At 39.2% G+C, this 19,158-nt stretch overlaps 1 long non-coding RNA gene across 1 annotated transcript; it reads left to right on the forward strand.

The window, feature by feature from the left end:
* Positions 1–60: 60 nt before the first annotated feature.
* Positions 61–5,673, forward strand: LOC131404139 (uncharacterized). The gene is made up of 3 exons (XR_009219734.1): positions 61–124; positions 1,309–1,368; positions 4,658–5,673. It is a non-coding gene; the product is annotated as an uncharacterized LOC131404139 (long non-coding RNA).
* The last annotated feature ends 13,485 nt before the right edge of the window (positions 5,674–19,158 follow it).

Raw genomic sequence — 19,158 nt, forward strand, 5'->3', positions numbered from 1 at the left:
GAGTAAGGGGGCGGGATGGAGGCGGGTGCTGGGAGGGGGCCCGGGATTAGCTATGAGATCTGGGCTCAAGGCCCTATTGACTGTGAGGACAGGCGGCATCCGGGACCTGACAGGGCCCGTGGAGGTAGGGGCCAGTTAGGGCGGCGGGATAGAGACTGGCCTGGGTAAGGCCTGGGATTGGGTATGCAATTTAGGGCCAGGGCTCTAACTGGATATGTGTGACTGGGTTGGAGTAGGTTATAGGGCAAAGATTGATTTGAAGCAAAGGCAAGCTATGGGGCCACAGAGGTTAGGCAAGGAGAGGATTGTAGTTAGAACAATGTTGGAAGGTGCCGGAGAGAGGGCAAAGCTAAAGAGGATGTGCAAAAGGGTTTGTAGGTGTGTTTATCACGTGTGCTGCGGGTGGAAAAGAAAGCTGAAGAACTTTATATTCCTGAACAGTAAAATAAGTTTGATCAGAGAGCTGAGAATGAAAAGGGGAGGTCAGACTGAAGGAGGAAAATAAGTGACACTGAAAGTGAGGGAAAAAAATCAGCTAAGAGAAAAAGGAACACCATGAATTACTCCTTTGGGGAGGGTGGTGTTGACAAAGGGAGAGCTTCTGTTAAGAATCAAGTTTCATAATTAGATTTTCTTCCTCTCCTGTTTTAAGAAGATGAGAGGAGAGATGGAATGGGAATGGCAGTAGCATTGCTCTTCAGGCCTAGAGCAAAGAACAAAGAGGATCTTTTGTTGAAGGAGGTTCAGAAGAGGTTAGGTGAATGGAGAAATTATTGTGTCCGATAGAGAATCTGCCCCTAGATTGTGAGCTCTGGTGAGGGGTATTCATTTGTCAATACTATCCAGCCAGAAGACCACCAGGAGCACACCTATAGTCAGAAAGTTGGGTTTATTACTCATTGTAAAGAGGGGGAACACACACCTTGGGGAACTGTGGGTCATTTCAATGACAGAGTGTTAGAAATGGCTTCTGCTAGGATCTGGGCTTGTATTAGGTGATTTAGGGAGAGGGTTCAAGGAAATGGAGATTTGTTCTGTTTTGGATGCTGTCAGAAAGTGGGGGTAATTATAAGATTGGGTATCATAATACATCTTATGTAGGACAAGGGAGGGAAATTGCAAGGCTAAATCTGTAACTGGTAAAAAAGCAACAGTTTTACTTGTTGGTAGAGGAGGAAGTTGGATATTTTTGTTGTTTGCACAGTGGCCTTGCTTTTATCTGTGTGTAGAGAAGATTATTAAGTGATCTTGTCTGTTGTCCCACTTCATCATGATCACAGAGCGACTTTGATGTCAGTGTTCCGACAGATTGTTATGTTTCACGAGGGAACACGACGGCTAGTTCCTAACAGCACTGAAGCCTTCAGGGTAAGTGTCAGTTCAGTTCCCGATGCCAGGTGCTGCTTTTCTTTTTCTTGCATTGAACGAATACAAATTGAGGACATAGGTGCTGAGGCTACTGGGGAACACGAGGCAGAACAAGTGTGAGTCTTAAGCCTTACAGAGGGAGAAACAGACAATAGACAAGTAAATGTAAACAATGACTTCAGTGGGTGGTGAGTGTTATGAGAGAAGCAGGGAGGAGTGGAGACAGCAGACAGTTTAAACAGGATGGTCACGAAAGGCTTATTTGATGAGGTGACGTTTGAACCCAGAATGAATGAAGAAGAGGCAACCTTGCAAAAATTGATTCTGGAAAGGAAAACAGCAGTTGAAAAGGCCCTGATATGGTAACAAACTTGGCATGTTCAAGGAGTAAGAGAGAGACCAGTGTGTTTAAAACATAGTGATTTGGGGCAAAAAGTGATTCCAGGTTAGGGCAGAGAGAAAGGCAGGGGCCAGTCATGCAGAGCCTTGAAGACCACAGAAAGGAGTTTAGATTTTATTCTGAAGCAGCCATTGGAAAATCTTAAGCAGAGGAATAATGTAATCTTAATTCCATTTTTTAAAGATCCTCTAGCTGCCTTGGAGAAGGGACTCGTGGGCAGGCAAGTGTAGAAGCAGGAAGCTCTATGGGAGGTTGTTCGAGTGAGAGATGATGTTGGCGAGGACTAGGGGGATGGCAGAGGAGAGAAAGAGGGCTAAGGAGCTCCACATTCGTTATGCTGACATTCACTAATTACCGGTATTTCAGCACTGTCCCTCCACCATCAACTAGGCCCGATTTCTCCTAATTCACACTCTCTGCTTACCCTCTTCAGAGTATAAACTGCTAATCTCTTGCTGAGGTGAAGGAGGACCAATTGGTGGGCCTCTGCAGACCAGGGGTAGGGGTCTAGAGAGGTAGTTGTTTCTTAGAAAGTCATTTAAGTGGTCCTCCTGTTTTTAGTCGTGAGCCTTTGGAGAGTTCTGTTGGGGGAAATCTGGTTCCTTTTTTTGGCTTTCTTCATGACTGTCTAGGATTCAGCATGTTTGAATCTGCTGTCAGTTACTCCCTGCCCATCTGCTTTCTTACTTCTATCATTTTGTTACAACTGTCCTTCCCTTTGTTGTTTTTGTTCTTGTGGGTTTATGACTTACTTGGATCTCCCTACTGCTGTTTTAGTGGGGCTTAAGTAGAGAGAAAAGGTAAGTGCATTTGGTTTCCCATCTCTTGTTGTTGTTGTCAACAAAAATCTCTAGAATACAAGAATTTAGTTAGGAAAGTTTTATTGCTCATACAGTTTGCAAACTGGAGAGACATGCCATGTGCAGCAAATCAAAAGTATGCTCTGGGAGAACAAAGAAAAGGGGGCTGCCTTTATAGAAAATGTTTCCGCCCAGGTTCCCCGTTCCCACTCAGTCCTGTTTATGCAATGAGAGATGCAAGCCAGGTCCACTAGTACAAATGAGGGATGCAAGCCTGCTTAATCCTGTTTTGTTGACGCAGGTCACAGTTTTATTGGTTAGGTCTGAGTGGCTGTTAGGGGCTTTGTAAAATCAGGAACGCTGGCAGACTCCAAGCTTAAGAGCGCGTTCTGTGGTTTTTCCAAGAACAGACTACATGACTGCGTTCGGTCCCATTATGGCTGCTTCACTCCATTTTGTTTTAAGGTCCCCGTTAGCCACAGAGAGTCCATCTTGTTCTCAGGGGTCTTTTGTTTTTGTTTTTGTTTTTTTTGCTGAGGAAGATTTGCCCTGAGCTAACATCTGTTGCCCATCTTCCTCTTTTTTTGCTTGAGGAAGATTAGCCCTGAGCTAACATCTGTGCCCATCTTCCTCTAATTTATATGTGGGACACCACCACAGCATGACCAGTGAGGGGAGTAGGTCTGCACCTGGGATCCGAACCCGAGAACCTGGACCTCCGAAGCAGAGTATGTGGAACTTTAACCACTTGGCCATGGGCCCAGGCCCTCTCAGGGGTCTGTTTGATTTTGAAACAGCACATAAAACGTTGACCAGCTTGAATTAGTTTTGCTTCCTTAAAACAGGTTTTTGATTAATCAAACCTTGCTCAATAACAGAGACAGCGCTGCACATGTGCCAGGTGGAAACCCATAGCCTCAGGATGACCCCAGAACCAAGAATTTTCAGAAATGTTGCTACCTGAGCCCTTTATGAAGCAAGAAGTCCTTCAGTAAGGAAAACCTGACTTCCAGCAGCCCAAGTAGCTTGATTATGGACTGATTTGAGACTAGCCAGTCAGCTTCCAGGGGCCTAGATACAGCTTAGGAGCCCCTAACTCCTTAAATTTCACCCTGAACCCTGGATTGGAGAGGTAGATATGAGAGCTTTGCCTCCTGTCGCTTTGCTGGTTGACCTCACAATAAAGCTCTTCTCTTTCTTTTCTCCAAAGCTGGTGCCATAGTATTGGCTCCTATATGTGTTGGGTAGTGAACCCCCTTGCTTGGTAAGAATTTTATTTTGTTCCATATTGTTATTGGTTTACATGCTTGTTCGTTAAATGACTGACTGTCCAAATGCTGGGCATTTGAATCCTGTGTTCGTATGTTAAGCATTGTGTCATTCTTTAAACTCATGTTGGTGTTTAAAAGAGAAATGTAAGTGACTCCCTGGAATTAATAGCCAATAGGTGTATTTTCCTTATACCTTCTGCTTTTGTTTTCTAAATAAAAAGACAGTATCTTCCTTATATAGATAAAGCCTTTTCCATTGCCTTATATAGAGGACTGAAAATCTTCTGAAATATAGCAGAGAGAAGGCAGTATAGCATAGTGGGTAAGCCAAACTGTCTGGTTCTAATCCCAGCTCTGCCATTTTCTAGATGTGTAACCTTGGGCAAGTTGCTTCATTTCTATGTGCTTCAATTTCCTTATCTGTAAAATCTGGATAATTATTACTTATAGCACTATTTTGAGGATTGAATGATTTATTAGACCTAATAAAACTGAGAACAGTACTTGGTTCTTAGTAAGTACCATAACATTTTTCCCTGAGATGAAGGGAAAGAGAATCTTTAGGACTGAGCTGCTAGTTATTTCTCAATATTTAGTTTTCTCTTCCTCTGTAGTAATAGGACCCCCAAATTTCAGCAGAGTATGTGAGTGCTTGGTATGAAGACTGCATTTCCAGCCTCTGTTGTAGCTGAGTTCGCCATAAGATTAAATCCTGGCCAGTGGGATATATGTGGAAACTGTATGTGCTTCTTCCAGGAAAAGTCTTAAAGGGGTAGTATGCCCTTCTCACTCTCTTGGCTTTTTGGTTTCCCTGACAGTTGAAGCGCTGACATGATGGCTGCAGCCCTCCTGGACCAGCAGGTGGAATTTGCAAGTTGAAGATGCTGGAGCAATAGGATGGGAGAGAGGGAGCCTGAGCCCTGACGTCATGGAGCCGCCACTCCAGCCCTGGACCTACTGTACTTACGTGAGAGAGAAATCAGCTTCAGTTTTGTTTAACTCTTTTTGTGTGTGTGTGTGAGGAGATCAGCCCTGTGCTAACATCTGCCAATCCTCCTCTTTTTGCTGAGGAAGACTGGCCCTGGGCTAACATCCATGCCCATCTTCCTCTACTTTATATGGGATGCCTCCACAGCATGGCTTGCCAAGCAGTGCATTGGTGGCGCCCGGGATCCGAACCTGCGAACCCTGGGCTGCTGCAGCGGAGTGCGCGCACTTAACCACTTGCGCCACTAGGCCGGCCCCTTTAACTCTTTCACGTGGACTTTCTGATATACAATCATAGTATGGCTGTGATGGTTTACTCACTCTTCAGGTTGCTCACCAAAGGCATCCCACTCTACTTTTACATGGTCCTTCCAGTGACAACACAGGAGTGTCAGGGAGGAGAAGCGATGCCTCATTATCTGGAAATGCTTCTCAAAAGGCATCTGTCCCTTCTAGGTGCTAAGAGTGAGGCCAGCAGAACTACCTTCTTCCTTTATCTCATAGCCCTAGAACAGTACTAAGAAGGACCAGCCATAGGGGGAAAAAACCCACTTAAGGTGGATTTGTAAGTTCCTAAAGCCTTTTTCACCTTACATTCCTGCTGTAACGAGTTACGTTCTTGAAAGTTGCTGAGAGTAGATCTTAAGCATTCTCACCACATACACACACACACATACACACACACACACACACACAGAGTTAACTGTGGTATGTGAGGTGATGGATGTGGTAATTACCTTGATCTTGTAATCATTCTACAATGTATATATATATCAAATCACTACGTTGTATATTTTAAATATATACAGTTATATTTGTCAAAAAAAGAATTACGTTCAGTTTTCAACCTCATGTATCTATTTTAAATGCAATCGTTTTTGTGTGTGTGTATTATTATAGTAAATTAATGCTTTCCAGCCAGGTTATAATAGCTGTACAAACATTATTAGTTTAAATATTTCAAAAACTGTAGTAGAAATTGTACTTTACCCACAGAAAAGGCTGCCCAGGCTAACTATGTATCTATTTATTTGTCTGTCTGTCTCCCTGTCTGTCTATCTACACACACATTTGGCTGGATTTAGAGCAATTTAACTCATAGCATTGGTTACTCAAGCCGATCAGAAAGTCTTCACAGTCTTTGAACAACTTTTAAAAAGAGAAAATGAATTTTGACTTTACAAATCAGTTTGGTAGGAAGAAAGTTATCCAAAACATTGGGTCCATGTGTAAGATATAATAATAATAATAAAAATTGTTCTTAGTGAAAACTTTGGCAAGTACTGTGCCCTTCAAGGCATGGACTAGGTATGTGGCTTCTGGCTAATAGTGTTAGAGAATGTTGCTACACATGCAAGCATCAGTGCATTAGAACCTGGAAGAAATTGCTCTTCTCAGGAACATGTCGTGTTTCCTTTCTCAATCTGACTTTGGTTCTGGAATTCCTGGTTCACATTCATGATGGAGCTCTTAAGCTTTCAGAGGCCTCTGTCTTGCAGGCTATCTGTAGGTTCTCAGCTCCTGGGGAATTTCTATGGGGCTACCTTTTGCTCCCCCAATTTGTCATAGTGTGCAATGTCCTTTTGGCGCTGCCGCTCCAAAGTCAGTACTACATGCTTTATGCCAGGTAGATCCCCAGAGCAATGGCAGGAATGTAAATCAACACCAGGTTCTCTAGGTCTGTAAAGAAGGGATTATGATGAAATCCTTTGTGGAGCGAGAGCAGGAGAAGAGTCTACTCGAAATAATACAATAATATGAATAACTATCAAATTCCTGTGACATTCAATAAGATGTTAAATGATCAAATGATAAACTTTTTTATTTTTTTGTGTGAGGAAGATCAGCCCTGAGCTAACATCCATGCCAATCCTCTTCCTTTTTTATTTTTTCCCTCTTTCTCTCCAATGCCCCAGTAGATAGTTGTATGTCATAGTTGCACATCCTTCTAGTTGCTGCATGTGGGACGCGGCCTCAGCATGGCCTGGCAAGCAGTGTGTTGGTGCGCGCCCAGATCCGAGCCCAGGCTGCCAGTAGCGGAGCGCGCGCACTTAACCTCTAAGCCACGGGGCCAGCCCCAGCAAATGATAAACTTTTAAGGAGAAACATCAGGAATGGAGTTGGGATGATAAACAGTGTATATAAGATGTTCGTTCATATGTCTAAAAGTACTTATTGTATGGAGTGTTTACTGTGTGCCTGGCACCCTTCTGGACTCTGCTGATTCATGATGAACGAAGTAGACAAAGTTCCTGCCCACACGGAGCTTACATTCTAGCAGAGGGGTCTGGAGATAGGCAGTAAATATGAACAAACCAACTCAGAAGATGTAAGGTGGTGATCAAATACCGTGAAGAAAAATTAAAATGTTGGCCACTAGATGGAGCACGTTGTCTTCTTCATTTCATGCACTTCCCCATTCACTCAAAAAGATGGAGATGCTGAGTGCGTGATACACTGTTCAAGTTATGTTTGGGGGCCAGGTGATAGGCCTCTTGCTCCCTCAATTTCTCTCTCTTCCTGTCCTGCCCTCTCAATTTGCATTTCTTTTTTTCTACTAATTGGCTGATAAGGGGAAACATGGTTAAGACATACGAAGGAGCCATCTGAGGTATCTTGGTGTAGAGGAATTATATCAACTCCTTCCTAAGTCATAGAAACCCTCTCCCCTCAATTTCCTGGGTATTTAATTTTCTGTGTTTATTTGTTTAATATCTGTATTCACCACTGGATTGTTAGCTCCTTAAGAGAGGGGCTACACCTATGTTTCCCAGTCTTTGGCAGAGTACCTGGTAGGTATTGAACAAGTGACTTTTGAATGAATAAATCCCTTTAGCGCAAACAATTGCTGTTTCCCTGTGGTCTCATCTAACTCCCTAGGGGGACTGTTTTGGAAATGAGCTGGAAAAAAATCTCCATAATAAAAACTGGTTGAGTGCCTGTCTTGTGTTCTATGACTTCCTCTTTGTCAAGGAACTCCCAATGGATGGGAAGGGTGGGATATGTGTTTGTATATGGTAGGCATATGATTTGGCATTCTGAGCTCTGGGCCATATTTTTTCCTTTTTCTATTTGGATAAAAGCCTAACACAACAATGGACATATTTTCAGTGCTCAGTGGAACTTAACCAGTGTTGAGCACATGCTTTTGTTAGGGCTAACTCTAGAAAAAGGGTCTTGAACTTTCTACGCTACAGTGACTAGAAGGAACATTGTAAAAACTACTAGGGAGATGGAATCTAAGGAGATTCATGGATCATGATCTATCCTGTAATCTCTTAGTCTTAGAATGGTTTTCAACATAGAGACCCTGTACATCTTTTGTTAGATTTATACCTAAGTATTTCATTTTTTTGGTAGCTGTTGTAAATGGCATTGTTTTTTAAATTCTGGTTTCCCGTTGTTCATTGCTTGTATATAAAAATACAATTGAAGATTGATTTTTGTGTGTTGATCTTGTGTCTTATGACCCCATTAAACTCACTTATTAGTTCTAAGAGGTTTTTTTTGTAGATTCTCTGGGATTTTCTATATAGATAATCATTTTGTCAGAGAATAAAGACAGTTTTATCCTTTCTGATCTATCTGCCTTTTATTTCCTTTTCTTGCCATATAGTGCTAAGACTTTCAGTATAATGTTGAACAGAAATGGTGAGAGTAGACATCCTTGCTTTATTCCAGAGTTAGGGGCAAAACATTCAGTTTTTCATCATTAACTATGATGTTAGCTGTAGGTTTTTGTAGATGCATTTTCTTAGCTTGAAGAAATTCACTTTTACTCCTAGGTTGCTGAGAGTTTTATCATAAATAGATATCGTATTTTGTCAAGGATTTTCTGCATTTGTTTACATAATTAAGTGGTTTTTCTTCACTAGGCTTTTAGGATGGTGAATTACATTCATTGATTTTGAACTAGCCTTGCATTCACAGGATAAACCCCGCTTGATTGAGGTGCATTATTTTTATACATTGCTGGATTCAACTTGCTAATATTTCACTGAAGATTTTTGCATATATGTTCATGAGAGATAATGAGCTGTAGTTTTCTTTTTTATACTGTTCTTTTTTTGCTTGTTTGATTGTGGTATCAGGACAATGCTGCCCCTGTAAAATGATTTGGGAAATGTTCCCTCTTCTATTTTCTGGAGGAAATTATGTACAATTGGTATTGTTTCTTCTTTAAATGCTTGTTAAATCCACCAGTCAGGAGGAACCACCTGGATCTCAAGAATTGTGTTCCAGAACTTTTTTAAATGGCTTAATGAGGTATAATTGACATACAAAGAATTGTATTCATTTAATGTGTACAATTTGATGAGTTTGGACTTGTGCATAAACTCATGATATCATCACCACAACCAAGGTAATGGACATATCTGTTTTCCTAACCCCATCCCCCTTTTTGGTGGTAAGAACGCTAAACATGATTTCTACTCTCTTAACAGTTTTTTTTTTTTTTTGGTGAGGAAGATTGGCCCTGAGCTGACATCCATTGCCAATCTTCCACTTTTTGCTTGAGGAAGATTTTCCCTGAGCTAACATCTACGCCAGTCTTCCTCTACTTTGTATGCAGGACACTGCCTCAACATGACTTGATGAGCTGTATGTAGGTCTGCGCCCAGAATCTGAACCCGCTAACCCGGGACGCTGAAGCAGAGTGTGCGAACTTAACCACTACGCCACTGGGCTGGCCCCACTTAACAAATTTTGAAGTGCACAATACCATATTTTTAACTATCAAGGATGTGCTGCATAATGACATTTCAGTCAATGACAGACGGCATATACAACGGGGGTCCCATAATTTGTAACAGACCTGAAAAATTCCTATCGCCTAGTGACATCATAGCCTTTGTAATGTCATGGAACAATGTATTCCTCACGAGTTTGTGGTGATGCTGGTGTAAACAAACCTACTGTGCTGCCAATTGTGTAAAAGTATAGCACATACAATCATGTACAGTATATAATGCTTGATAACGATAATAAATGACTATGTTACTGGTTTATATATTTATTATACTGTTTATTTTATTTTAGAGTGTACTGTTTCTACTTATAGGAAAAAAAGGTTTACTGTAGAACAGTATATTGTGTTATGGCAGCAGCAGCAGCCTCATACCTCTCGTGTTTACCATGTCTCCCAATTTTATCATTTTCTCTTTTGCTTGATTTAATCTCATGTTGTTTTGCTCATCATGGCCTCTAGGCATACAAAATCCACTACTAAGAGGCCATGTTGAGTGACTGACCTGGAAACGAAATTAAAAGTGATTAAGGACTATGAAGTGGAAAATCAGCAATGGTTATTGCTCGCCCGTCAGGCATGTCCCATTCCACCATAGCTATGATCTTGAACAAGAACAAAGTGACGGAAGCTGTTAAAGGATCTGCTTCACTGAAGGTAGCAAGACTAACAAAAATTCAGGAAGGGCCTATATCAGACATGGGGAAACTTCTAATGACCTGGATTGAAGATCAGACACAGAAGCGTATCCCTGTCAGCAGCGTGATGATCACAGCAGCGCAAAAAGTTTGTTTGCAATGTTGAAAGAAAAGACTGGACCTGACTGTGATGTTGAATTTACTGCTAGCTCTGGGTGGTTTAAGCAATTCCAGAGTCGTTATTCATTACGTAATGTCAAAGTGGGTGGTGAGTCTGTGAGTGCTGATGTGAAGGCAGCTGAAGAAGTTTTTGAGACTCTAGATAAGCTGATTGTGGAGGAAGATTACTTGCCAGAGCAAATATTCAATATGGAGGAAATCTCCTTATTCTAGAAATGGACTCCTGAGAGGACTTTCATCTGTAAAGAGGCCAAGTCAATACTCAATTTCAAGGCTTTTAAGGACCTAATAACAGTTTTGCTTGGGGGCAATGTTGCAGGTTACAAATTTAAACCTTTTGTGATCTGGCACAGTGAGAACCCCCGGACTTTCAAACATATTAGTAAGGACACACTGCCAGTGTAGTACAGGAGCAAGAAGTCATGGGTGACCCAGCTCCTCTTCGAAGATGCCCTCCTGAATTGCTATGCCAGTGAAATGGAGAAGTACTGCTTGGAGAATAACATACCTTTCAAGATTTTGCTTATTGTTGGTAATGCTCCCAGACATCCTCCTTTTGTTGGCGATCTTCATCCCAGCATCAAAGCAGAGTTTTTCCATCCAAACATCAGCTCTTGGATGTAAAAAGTAGATCAAGGAGTTATAGCAACTCTTAAGGCCTGCTGTCTGAGGAGGACCTTTGTCCAGGCTATTGCTGCAACTGAGGAAGACACTGATGCAATTCTGGCAGGATTACAACATCTATAACTGCATCAAGAATTTTGCTTGGGCTTGGGGTGATGTCACCAAGGAGTGTATGAATGGCATCTGGAAGAAGACACTCGAGATTTGTCCTTGACCTCAAAGGATTTTCCCAGGATAAGGAGGAGGTTGCAAAAATCGACAAGGCTATGGTTGTGATGGCAAGCAACTTTAACCTGGGAATGGATGAGGATGACAGTGAGGAGGTCCTGGAGGTGGTTCCTGAGGAATTGACTAATGAGGAGTTGTTGAAACTGGAACAGAAATGCATAGCTGAAGAAGAGTCAAAGGAAAAGGAAATTGTGGGATAAGAAAAAGAAGAAGAACCTCCAAGAAAATTCACAGTGAAGGGTTTATCAGAAGCTTTTGCAGGCCTCGACAAGATCCTTAAAAAGTTTGAAAACATGGACCCCAACACTGAATGGTTTTCATTGATAGAGATGAGTGTTCATAGTTCATTATCTGCTTACAAAAAAATCTGTGGTAAAAGAAGAAGTAAAACACCATGGACATATTTCTGAAAAGAATGACACTTCCTCAAGAAAGACCTCAGGCAGGTTCTTCAGGAGGTATTCCAGGACAAGGTATTGTTAGCATAGGAGATGACAGCTCCCTGCACGTTGTTACCCCAAAGACCTTCCAGTGGGACAAGATGTGGAGGTGGAAGACAGTGATATTGATGTTCCTGACACTGTGTAGGCCTAGGCTGATGTGTGTGTTTGTGTCTTAGTTTTTAATGAAAAAGTTTAAAAAGTAAAAAAAAAATTTTTGAAAAATAGTAAAAAGCTTATGGAATAAGGATATAAAGAAAGAAAATGTTTTTGTATAGTTGTACAATGTGTTTGTATTTTAAGGTAAGTGTTATAGGAAGAGTCAAAAAATTAAAAAAATTTATAAAGTAAAAAAGTTACAGTAAGCTAAGGTTAATTTATAGATTTAGTGTATCCTAGGTGTACAGTATTTATAAAGTCTACAGTAGTTACAGTAATGTCCTAGGCCTTCACATTCCCTGACCACTGACTCACTCAAAGCAACTTCTAGTTCTGTAAGCTCCATTCATGGTAAGTTCACTATACACATGTACCATTTTTTAAATCTTTTAAACTGTATTTTTGCTGTACAGTCTACGTTTAGATACGTTTAGATCCACAAATACTTACTATTGTGTTACAAATGCCCATAGTATTCAGTACAGTAACGTGCTGTACAGGTTTGTAGCCTAGGAGCAATAGACTATACCATATAGCCTAGGTGTGTAGTAGGCTATACCATCTAGGTGTGTGTAAATACAGTCTATGATGTTCACACAATGACGAAATTGCCTAATGATGCATTTCTCAGAACGTATCCCTGTCGTTGTGACGCATGACTGTGTAGGCATTATGTTGTACAGCAGATATCAAGAACTGTTTCATCTAGCATAACTGAAACTTTATACCCATTGGACAGTACCTCCCCATCCCCACCCCATCCCTAGACCCCTGGCAACCACTGTTGTATTCTCTGCTCCTGTGGTTTTGATGATTTTAGATACCTCATATGAGTGGAAATGCACAATATTTGTCCTTTTGTAACTGGCTTATTTCACGTAGCATAATGTCCTCCAAGTTCGTCCATGTTGTTGCAAATGGCAGGATTTCCTTCTTTTTAAGGCTGAATAATATTCCATAGAATATATATATATAGCACATTTCCTTTATCCATTAATCTATCGATGGACACTTGGGTTGTTTCCATATCTTGGCTATTGTGAGTAATGCGGCAATGAACACAAGAGTGCAGATATCTCTTCAAGATACTGATTTCAATTCTTATGTATATATAACCAGAAGTAGGATTGTTGGATCCTATTTTGGATTGTTAGGATTGTTGGTAGTCCTATGTTTAATTTTTTGAGGAACCTCCGTATTATTTTTCACAGTTGTTGCACCATTTTACATTCCCATTAACAGTGTATAAGGGTTCCAATTTCTTCACATCCTCGCCAACATTTGTAATCCTTTTTTTTTTGATAATACCTCTCTAATAAGTATGAAGTGATATCTCACTGTAGTTTTGATTTGCATTTCCTGATTATTAGTGATGTTGAGTAGATTTTCATATGTTGGCCATTTGAATGTCTTCTTTAGAGAAATGTCTATTCAAGTCCTTTGCCCATTGTTAATCAAGTTATTTGTGTTGAGTTGCAGGAATTGCTTATATATTTTGGAAATCAACCCCTTATCAGATACATGTTTTACAAATATTTTCTCTCATTCCATAGGTTACTTTTTCATTCTGTTGATTGTTTCCTTTGCTGTGCAGAAGCTTTTTGGTTTGATGTAGTCTCACTCGTCTATTTTGCTTTTATTGCCTGTATTTTTGGTGTCATATCCAAGAAATCATTGTCAAGACCAATGTCAAGAAGGCTTTTGCCCTATTTTCTTCTAGGAGTTTACAGTTTTAGGTCTTATATTGAAGTCTTTAATCCATTTTGAGTTGATTTTTATGTATGGTGTAAAGTTGGTGTTCAATTTCATTTTCTTTTGCATATGTCTATTCAATTTTCCTAACACCATTTATTGAAGAGACTGTGCTTTCTCCATTGTGTATTCTTGGCACCATTGTCAAATATTAGTTGATATATGCCAGGAATGCAAGGATAGTTCAACATATGCAAATCAATAAATGTGATACACCACATTAACAGAATGAAGGGTGAAAATCATATGATCATCTCAATATAGGCACATAAAGCATTTGACAAAATTCAACATTCTTTCCTGATAAAAACACTCAATAAATTAAGGATAGAAGGAATGTACTTCAACAAAATACATGCCATATAAGACAAGACCACAACTAACATCACACTCAATGATGAAAAGCTGACAGCTTTTCCTCTAAGATTAGGAACAAGACAAGTATACCCATTCTTACCACTTCTATTCAACATAGTACTGGAGTCCTAGCCAGAGCAATTAGACAAGAAAGAGAAATACAAGAAATCCAAATCAGAAAGGAAGAATAAAATTATCTCTGCATAAGCCATGATCCTAAATGTAGAAAACCTTAAACTCAGTAAAAACTGTTAGAACTAATAAATGAAGTCAACAAAGTTACAGGATACAAAATCAACATACAAAAATTGCATTTCTATACACTGACAATTAACAATCTGAAAATCAAATTAAGAAAACGATCCCACATACAATGCAGGCATACCTCATTTTATTGCACTTCACTTTATTGTGCTTCACAGATATTGTGTTTTACAAGACCCTTCACCAGCAAAAGTATTACAACTTGCTGAAGGCTCAGATGATGGTTAGAATTTTTTAGCAATAAAGTATTTTTAATTAAGGTGTGTATAGTGTTTTTTTAGACATAATGTTATTGCACACTTAATAGACTGCAGTGTAGTGTAAACATAACTTTTATATGCACTGGGAAACCAAAAAATTCATGTGACTCACTTTACTGTGATATTTGCATTATTGCAGTGATCTATATGTATGTGTGTGTGTTTGTGTGTGTAATATATAAATAAATATATATTTACATCTGAAACCAAACCTGAAATATCTCTGATGGATGCCTATATTATCAAAAAGAAATAAAATCCTTAGGAATAAACTTAACCACAGAAGTGAAAGACGTGGACCCTGAAAAATACAAGACATTGGTGTAGCAAATTGAAGATTCAAATAAATGGAAAGACATTTCCTGTCTCCCAATGGCATTGTTTATAGAAATAGGAAAAACTATCCTAAAATTCATATGGAACTATAAAAGACCCAGAATAGCCAAGGCAATCTTGCAAAAGAAAAGTAAATCTGGAGCTGGAGCATTACGCTTCCTGATTTCAAAATATATTACAAAGCTACAGTAATTAAAACAGTGTGGTATTGGCATAAAGACAGACATATAGACCAATGGAACAGAACAGAGAGGCCAGAAATAAACCCATGCATGTACCATTAATTGTACTACTGTGGTCAGAAAAAGATACTTCCTATGATTTCAATCTTCTTAAATTTGTTAAGACTTGTTATGTGGCCTAACATATGACCTGTTCTGGAGAATGTTCTGTGTGCACTTGAGAAGAGTGTGTTTCTGCTGCTATTGGATGGAATGTTCTGTATATATCTGTTAGGTCCATTTGGTCTATAGTGTTCTTCAAGTCTGTTGTTTTCCTGTCTGGATGATCTTTCCATTGTTAACCTTGCAGGACATTTGGTCCTATCCAAAATATTCATCAGATATTTGGTGCATGCCAAAAGGTCCTTGACCGAATGTCTGATGGATGTTTTGGACGAGACAATTGTCTGCTAATCATTGTTAAAAGTGGGGTATTGAAGTTCCCTACTATATTGTATTGCTGTCTATTTCTCCTCTCAGATCTGTTAATATTTGCTTTATATATTTAAGTGCTCCAATGTTGGGTACATATATACTTAGAAATTATTATATTCTCTTGAAGAATTAACCCCTTTATCATCATCAATGACCTTCATTGTGTCTTGTGATTGTTTTTGAATTAAAGTATATTTTGTCTGATATATGTATAGCCACCACTGCTCTCTTTTGGTTACCATTTGCATGGAATATCTTTTTCTACCTCTTCACTTTAAGACTATGTGTGTCCTTAAAGCTAAAATGAGTCTCTTTTAGGCAGCATATTGTTGGATCTTGTTTGTTATCCATTCAGCTACTCTATATCTTTTGATTGGAGAATTTAATCCACTTACTTTTAAAGTAATAATTGATAGGTAAGGACTTACTTTTGCCATTTTACTAATTGTTTTCTGACTGTCTTGTAGTTTCTTTGTTCCTTTCTTCCTCTCTTTCTTTGTGATTTGTTGATTTTTTGTAATGGTATGCTTTGGTTCCTTTATTTATATCATTTATGTATCTAATAGAGGGTTTTTCTTTGTGGCTACTATGAGATTTACATAAACCATCTTATATTTATAACAGTCTATTTTAAGCTGATAACAACTTAACTTGAATCACACATAAAAACTCTACACTTTTACATCACCCCTCTACACATTTTATGCTATTCGTGTCATACTGAATGTCCCTTTTAATTGTGTATCTATTAAAAATTAGTGCTACCATAGTTATTTTTAATAACTTTGCCTTTGAACTTTTATACTAGAGTTAAAAGTGAAGCAACTCTTTTTTTTTTTGTGAGGAAGATCAGCCCTGAGCTAACATCCGTGCCAATCCTCCTCTTTTTTTTTTTGCTGAGGAAGACTGGCCTTGGGCTAACATCCATGCCCATCTTCCTCCACTTTGTATGGGACACCGCCACAGCATGAGCTGACAGGCGGTGCATCGGTGCGCGCCTGGGATCTGAACGCAGGCCACCAGCAACGGAGTGTGCATACTTAACCACTATACCATGGGGCTAGCCCCTAGAGTTAAAGGTGCTTTACACACTACGATTACAGTATTAGAGTATTCTGAATTTGACTATATATTTATCAGTGATATTTTTACTTTCATATGTTTTTATTTTGTTACTTAGCATTCTTTTTGTTTCAACTTGTAGAAGCCTCTGTAGCATTTCTTGTAAGATAAGTCTTTACAAGGTGAAGAATTTCCCTCAGATTTTGTTTGTCTGCAACTGTCTTTGTCTCTCCTTCATTTCTGAAAGACGGCTTTGCTGGGCATAGTATTCTTGATTGGCATACTTTTCTTTCAGCACTTTGAATCCCACTGCAAGGTTTCTGTTGAGAAATCACCAACAGCCGTATGGCAATTTCCTTGTATGTAACAAGTCAGTTTTCCCTTGCTGCATTCAAAATTCTCTTTTTGTCTTTGAATTTTGAGCATTTGACTATAATGTTTCTTGGGGTAATCTTCTACGATTGATCTTGCTTGGGGTCCTTTGAGTTTTATGACTATGGATGTCCATATTTCTCCCAAGATTTGGGGAATTTTGAGCCATTATTTCTTTAAGTAAGCTTTCTGCCCTTATTTCTGTCTCTTCTCCTTCTGGGACTCTCATAATGCATATATTTCTTCGCTTGATAATGTCCAATAGGTACCATATGCTTTCCTCACTCTTTTTCTTTTTCTTTTTGTTCCTCTAACTGGCTAATTTCAAATGACCTGTCTTCAAGGCCATTGATTCTTTCTTCTGAATGATTGAGTCTGCTATTGAAGCTCTCTATTGAATTTTTCAGTTTAGTTATTGTATTCTTCAGCTCCAGAATTTCCGTTTAGTTCTTTTTTATGGTTTCTATTTCTATTTCTTTTTCTTTTCTTTTATTTTTTTTAAATTTTTCGTTTATTGCAGTAACATTGGTTTATAAGATTGTAAAAGTTTCAGGTGTACATCATTATACTTCTATTTCTGCATAGATTACATCATATTCACCACCCAAATACTAATTACAACTCATCACCACACACATGTACCAAATTATCCCTTTCACCCTCCTCCCTCCCCCCTTCCCCTCTGGTAACCACCAATCCAATCTCTGTCCCTATGTGTTTGTTTATTGTTGTTATTATCTACTACTTAAGGAAGGAAATCATACGGTATTTGACCTTCTCCCTCTGACTTATTTCACTTTGCATTATACCCTCAATGTCCATCCATGTTGTCACAAATGGCTGGATTTCATCGTTTCTTATGGCTGAGTAGTATTCCATTGTGTATATATACCACATCTTCTTTATCCATTCGTCCCTTGATGGGCACTTAGGTTGCTTCCAAGTCTTGGCTATTGTGAGTAACGCTGCAATGAACACATGGGTGCATGTACCTTTACAAATTGGTCTTTTCAAGTTCTTTGGATAAATACCTAACAGTGGAATAGCTGGATCATATGGTAGTTCTATCGTTGATTTTTTGAGGAATCTCCATGCTGTTTTCCATAGTGGCTGCACCAGTTTGCACTCCCACCAGCAGTGTATGAGAGTTCCCTTCTCTCCACATCCTCTCCAACACATGTTGTTTCCTGTCTTGTTAATTATAGCCATTCTGACGGGCATGAGGTGATAGCTCATTGTAGTTTTGATTTGCATTTCCCTGATAGTTAGTGATTTTGAACATCTTTTCATGTGTCTGTTGGCCGTCTGTGTATCTTATTTGGAGAAATGTCTGTTCAGGTCTTTTGCCCATTTTTTAATTGGGTTGGTAGTTTTTTGTTGTTGAGATGCATGAGTTCTTTATATATTTTGGAGATTAAGCCCTTATCAGAAGTATGGTTTGCAAATATCTTCTCCCAATTGTTAGGTTGTCTTTTCGTTTTGTTGATGGTTTCCTTTGCTGTGCAGAAGCTTTTTAGTTTGATGTAGTCCCATTTGTTTATTTTTTTCTATTGTCTCTCTTGCCCGGTCAGACGTGGTGTTTGAAAAGATGTTGCTAAGACCTATGTCGAAGAGCGTACTGCCTATGTTTTCTTCTAGAAGTTTCACAGTTTCAGGTCTTACATTCAAGTCTTTAATCCATTTGGAGTTAATTTTTGTGTATGGTGTAAGGTAAGGGTCTACTTTCACTTTTTTGCATATGGCTATCCAGTTTTCCCAACACCATTTGTTGAAGAGACTTTCTTTTCCCCATTGTATGTTCTTGGCTCCTTTGTCAAAGATTAGCTGTCCATAGATGTGTGGGTTTATTTCTGGGCTTTCGATTCTATTCCATTGATCTGTGTGTCTGTTTTTGTGCCAGTACCATGCTGTTTTGGTTACTATAGCTTTGTAGTATATTTTGAAATCAGGAAGTGTGATACCTCCAGCTTTGTTCTTTTTTCTCAGGATTCCTTTAGCTGTTCGGGGTCTTTTGTTGTTCCATATAAATTTTAGGATTCTTTGTTCTATTTCTGTGAAAAATGTTGTTGGAACTTTGATAGGGATTGCATTGAATCTATAGATGGCTTTAGGAAGTAGGGACATCTTAACTATGTTAATTCTTCCAATCCAAGAGCACGGAATATCTTTCCATTTCTTTGTGTCTTCTTCAATTTCTTTCAGAAATGTTTTATAGTTTTCGGTGTACAGATCTTTCACCTCTTTGGTTAAGTTTATT

This window comes from Diceros bicornis, chromosome 4, assembly GCF_020826845.1.
Source record: "Diceros bicornis minor isolate mBicDic1 chromosome 4, mDicBic1.mat.cur, whole genome shotgun sequence".
Lineage (NCBI taxonomy): Eukaryota > Metazoa > Chordata > Mammalia > Perissodactyla > Rhinocerotidae > Diceros > Diceros bicornis.